Source organism: Gekko japonicus, unplaced genomic scaffold (genome assembly GCF_001447785.1).
Source record: "Gekko japonicus isolate JY-2015 unplaced genomic scaffold, Gekko_japonicus_V1.1 scaffold1786, whole genome shotgun sequence".
Classification (NCBI taxonomy): Eukaryota; Metazoa; Chordata; class Lepidosauria; order Squamata; family Gekkonidae; genus Gekko; species Gekko japonicus.
The window spans coordinates 19,176-25,015 of record NW_015163656.1 but is presented as its reverse complement, the minus strand read 5'-3'; positions in this window follow the sequence as shown (position 1 = coordinate 25,015).

The window sequence follows — 5,840 nt, the reverse complement described above, 5'->3', positions numbered from 1 at the left end:
AATACTTCACAGGGCTTTCCTCGGATCCTAAAAAAGCATAACGAAATTATTTTCTTGCCTCTACAGAAATTACCTGGAATAAAAGATCAAACTTTATGCCAACATGGGGAGAAAGTGCCAATCTAGCTAATGTAGACTTGCTTATGGTATAAAAATAAATAAGCATACAGAGATGTAAGATTTCGGGAAATTTTTAAGCAAAAGAACTCCCCCCCCCCCGGGGTAAATATTGAAATATATGCAATATGTATTTTCTTATCAAACCTAAACCTCAATTTGCTGCTTGAACAATACAAAATGTATCATGTATAACTTAGCATATAAATTGTATTAACTGGTGCATTTGTGGAATTTAAGTTAAAAGCAAAAATTACAAACATACCCAGGCCAGTACTAAAGTGAGAGAACTGCAGAGACTTGCACCCTATTTTTTTGCCCCCTGCTGCGGACACTTGCACCCTAGTTTTTAATTGGCATTCCCCAAAATTTCTAAACCATTCCAATGGAAAAATGCGGGGGAGGGGGGAATCCTCATATTTTCCCTTGCTAAATATTTTGAGTGAATAAAACCTTGTCTTAAAAAGCATTTTACTCATTTCAAAACCATTTTTCCCATTTCTTCCCAACATTTCTCAATTTTGCCATCAGAAAAACTGCTGGATAGGGTCCAGCTTTCATCAGTGGACTCCATATGGAGACTTGGGGGTCTGGATGGACTCTTATCTTGAACAGACAAGTGTCCTCGGTGGCAAAACTGGCACTTTTCAATCTCCACCAGGCTTCTCAGCTGCCCCCTATTTGTCCCAGGCATACCTGCCCACAGTGATTCATGCGACAGTCACCTTCAGAGTGGACTACTGCAATTTGTTCTACACAGGGCTGCCCTCGAAGATGCTTCAGAAACTTCAGGTTATTCAGAATGCAGCTGCCAGGCTGGTGACCAATACATCATGGTCTGCACATATTTAGCCTATTCTGAAGCAGCTGCTCTGGGCTTCCAATTGGTTTCTGTGTCAAATTCAAGGTGCTCGTTTTAACCTTTAAAGCCCTAAATGGTCTGGGACCGTCATACCTTAATGACTGCCTCTCCTGCTGGTGCCTGGCCCTCCGTTAACCGACCAGAATAAGGGCTTTTTCGGTCATGGCTGCAACCTGGTGGAATGCTCTGTCCAAAGAGACTTGTGCCCTGTCTAGGTTTCATAGGACTTCCAGGCAATCTTACTTAGCCTAGTATCAGCATCTTTGCTTGTCATGCCACAGTGCCACTGTATTAAATTGTTTTATAGAATGCTTGCTTCATATTTATATTGTTAACCACCCCAAGCTCCAACTGCTGGGGATGAGGTGGGATAAAAATCAAATGAAATAATAACAAAACTTGAAAAGTCCTTGAAAACCACCATCACTCCCTCCAATTTCCCCATTTTCTTTCAGGCCTTCACATCTCTATAAACTATCTTGGAGTTGCTACATCAACCAAATTATTGCTCATGTCATAAGAGACTGAACACCTCAGGATAACCAGAGTATGGTTTAATTCTCACTGTCTGATCTAGCATTCTACAAAGGCTTATTACCTCATTTTTTTCTATCCATCAGTATTGTCTAAGGCAAGCTGTCAGACTAAATCTTTCAGGGACGCAAGTTGACTGGAAAGGCAAGAATTAATTACCAGTAACAGTTCTCTCAGACAGGTGTATTCGTGGCTATTTTATTCTTTGATCCATGGGGGATAAAATAAACTCATTACGTTGGAAGGTGTTGTTATTACAGTATGTTTTGTATCAAAAAATAATAGCAGAATGTAATTCATCTAACTTGGGCCACATACCTTGCCTGAGAATGCCAGGGTTGTTTTTTTAAAAGAAAAACATTTATTTCTGTTACTCCCAGATTCATAACAGACACCGACATATCAGGCAGAAAGAGACACTAGAGTTGGGGAGGGGCCCCGTAATTCGGCTACAGCAACTTTACTATTTCTTGTACCATTCTTAAGTAATTTCAGCCTGCCATATTTTTAGTGTCAAATTCAAAATCAGGAGAATGTGAATACCTCAAGGAAACCAAAGAACATTTTATTAATCAATTACTATATTACTTCATTACAGTTTGTTACCATCAACATGCACCCGTTTGCTTTATGAAGCTTACAGTCTACGTTACGTACACCAACGCAAGGTATTTCACCACAGAGATATCACACTGTCTGCATAAACAATTAACAGCCAATGGTGGCATTCAGTCAAACAGCAGATATTCCAGTTGTTTGCAATGTTTTTCCCATGTCCAATGGCATGGCCAATGACCTGCCCTTGTTAGCCGCCCTGAGCCCACCAGGGAGGGCAGGATATAAATGTGAAAAATAAATAAATAAATAAATAAATAAAATGTCTATGAGCAGCTCTGAATGTTTTTCCAGGCTCATTCCCACCGCTGTTTAACCAGCCTCTGGCTAGAAGTTATTAATCAAAAAGGTTTTCACCTTACACACAAAGTCACTTCCAATCAGAACTTCCCTGGTCAGCCTTTTGAGTCGTGGCTGTAGAGAATCAGGCACTCTCCAAGACCCAACCGTATATGCTACAGACAAACAACACTAACATATTACTTAAGCTTGGGATTCTCACTGTACTGTTTTGAAGAAACTAGAGGACAGAGGCCTTTATGGGATACGCATGGCATACTGCCACTTTGAAAGTGAGCTTTTGATGTACTGGCACAAGCAAGAGAGGAGAGGGTTCCATGAAATTTTAAATCAAAATAGTGTCTGAAGTCTGAGCTCCACTGATATAGACTAAAGGCAGAAATGAACTTGGAACACTTCCTTGGACAGTCTGATGGAAAGTCCTGCCTCACTGCCTTGTCAGTATGGAGAACAGACTTTCCCGTGCACCAGACCAGAGCTGGGTGGGAAACGCAATTAGAAATTCAGTTAAAACGTTAATACCGGCTAATTGGCAGGTGGCAGCACTAATATGAGGAGGGGGCAGCTAAAATGTTAGCCTACTTGATGAGACTAAGGATCATGCTAACAAAAAGGAAGGGAAGGGGGAAGGGGAAAAAAAGGGGGGGGGGAGAAAACTCAACCCAAAAAGTTGCTATGGATCCACAAGGGTTAAGCTGACACTAAATATTCTGAAAATACAATTTTACTTTGTTTAATACAATAAATTTTGTATTTTCAGAATATTTAGTGTCAGCTTAACCCTTGTGGATCCATAGAGACTAAGGATCAGCCACTACAGACTCATCAGGGGCAGGTAATGATTGTCACGAGGTGATTTTCTTTCAGGATGTTGATGTGCCACAAATAACTTACATTGGTATCCTTGGAGAGATGGGCAGGCTATTCACTTTAGGAGATTTATCAGTGAACACAGCCTCACGTATGTTTATTAGAAGACTTATATCCTGATTTTCTTTTTAAATACAAATATTCAAGGGGACTTGCAATCAAATCCATGTGCAAACATTTAACAAACATTTTTAACAAACAATAAAACAAACAATTTGGGGACAAAAACAAAAAGCCCTTCCAGAGGAAGAAGAGTTTCTCCGATGCCAGAAAGCCTTTGAAAGAAGGAATGATCTGCAGCACAAGGGTCTGCAAGTTCCAAACAGCAGGGCCCACTTCTGAGAAAGCCTTCATGCAGGTTCCCACCAATCAGATTTCTCCAGCGCAGGGCTCCCATAATAAAGCTTCCCCGGCCAGCCTTGGAGTACAAGCTATGCTGTTACGTGTGGATGCAAGCTGCCAAGCTTAACACACATGAAGCTGCCTTATACTGAATCAGACCCTTGGTCCATCGAAGTCAGTATTGTCTACTCGGACTGGCAATGGCTCTCCAGGGTCTCATTAAGCAGAGGTCTTTCACATCACCTCCTACCTGATCCTTTTAACTGGAGATGCTGGGGACTGAACCTGGGACCTTCTGCATGCCAAGCAGATGCTCTGCCAGTGAGCCACAACCCCTAGGTTCTTTGGATCTAAGCTGTTCAGGTCCTTAAATGTGAACATCAGTACTTTGCCTTAGGGCCAGAAGCACACTGTAGTTGGCACATCATAAGAGTGATAAGCCTGGTGCAGCCAGAGCTATAAGCAGCCTGGTAGCTATGTTCTGAATTAGCTGAAGCTTCTGAGCCATCTTCAAAGGCATCCCCACATACAGCATGCTACAGTACTCTATTATGGACATCACCAAGGCATGTGTGACTGTAGCCAGGCATACTTCTTCCAACAGGGCTGTAACCGGCAGACCAACCTAAACTGGGAAACTGCATGCTGAGCTACCTCACTGACTGAATATCCTGGACCAATGAGATACCCAGGCTTGCTCCTCCAGGACTGCAAGCTGCAGGCTTGCTCCTTCAGGACTACAACACCTATTCCTGTATCAGCTTTAGCCTCAACCAACAGCACTTCCGCCTTATCTAGATTTAATTCCAGTTTTACCTGCAATACGTTGTAGACCTGACAGGACACCATACTCCCAAATAGCATGTGTTTCACTTTTCACCCCCAAAGAGGATACTTCACATAGAGAGACAGCATATATTCCACTTTTCACCCTCAAAGACGAGGATACTTCACAAAGAGAGACAGAATAGTTTACAGACCAAACTCCGTAACTTGACTTTGCCCACAATTTGTACATAAGTTAAAAGCAGTACCAGAGTCATAAGTTTCAGCATCATTTGAAAGTACAGCAAAATCAACAGGACTAATATGCTGATAAATGCATTTACCATGAAAGAGTCAATAATATTAAATATAGCAAAAGGCATTTTTCTCAGGTCCCAAAACAGAAGAATGTGCCACACACTTTTCAATAAACTGCAGATTAAGAGCCCAACTCTATCACTGGTATTGCCAGAATAGCTCTGCCAGTGAGCCACAACCCCTAGGTTCTTTGGATCTAAGCTGTTCAGGTCCTTAAATGTGAACATCAGTACTTTGCCTTAGGGCCAGAAGCACACTGTAGTTGGCACATCATAAGAGTGATAAGCCTGGTGCAGCCAGAGCTATAAGCAGCCTGGTAGCTATGTTCTGAATTAGCTGAAGCTTCTGAGCCATCTTCAAAGGCATCCCCACATACAGCATGCTACAGTACTCTACTATGGACGTCACCAAGGCATGTGTGACTGTAGCCAGGCATACTTCTTCCAACAGGGCTGTAACCGGCAGACCAACCTAAACTGGGAAACTGCATGCTGAGCTACCTCACTGACTGAATATCCTGGACCAATGAGATACCCAGGCTTGCTCCTCCAGGACTGCAAGCTGCAGGCTTGCTCCTTCAGGACTACAACACCTATTCCTGTATCAGCTTTAGCCTCAACCAACAGCACTTCCGCCTTATCTAGATTTAATTCCAGTTTTACCTGCAATATGTTGTAGACCTGACAGGACACCGTACTCCCAGATAGCATGTGTTTCACTTTTCACCTCCAAAGAGGATACTTCACATAGACAGCATATATTCCACTTTTCACCCTCAAAGACGAGGATACTTCACAAAGAGAGACAGAATAGTTTACAGACCAAACTCCGTAACTTGACTTTGCCCACAATTTGTACATAAGTTAAAAGCAGTACCAGAGTCATAAGTTTCAGCATCATTTGAAAGTACAGCAAAATCAACAGGACTAATATGCTGATAAATGCATTTACCATGAAAGAGTCAATAATATTAAATATAGCAAAAGGCATTTTTCTCAGGTCCCAAAACAGAAGAATGTGCCACACACTTTTCAATAAACTGCAGATTAAGAGCCCAACTCTATCACTGGTATTGCCAGAATAGCGGGGGGGGGGGGGGGGGGGGGAAAACAAAAGA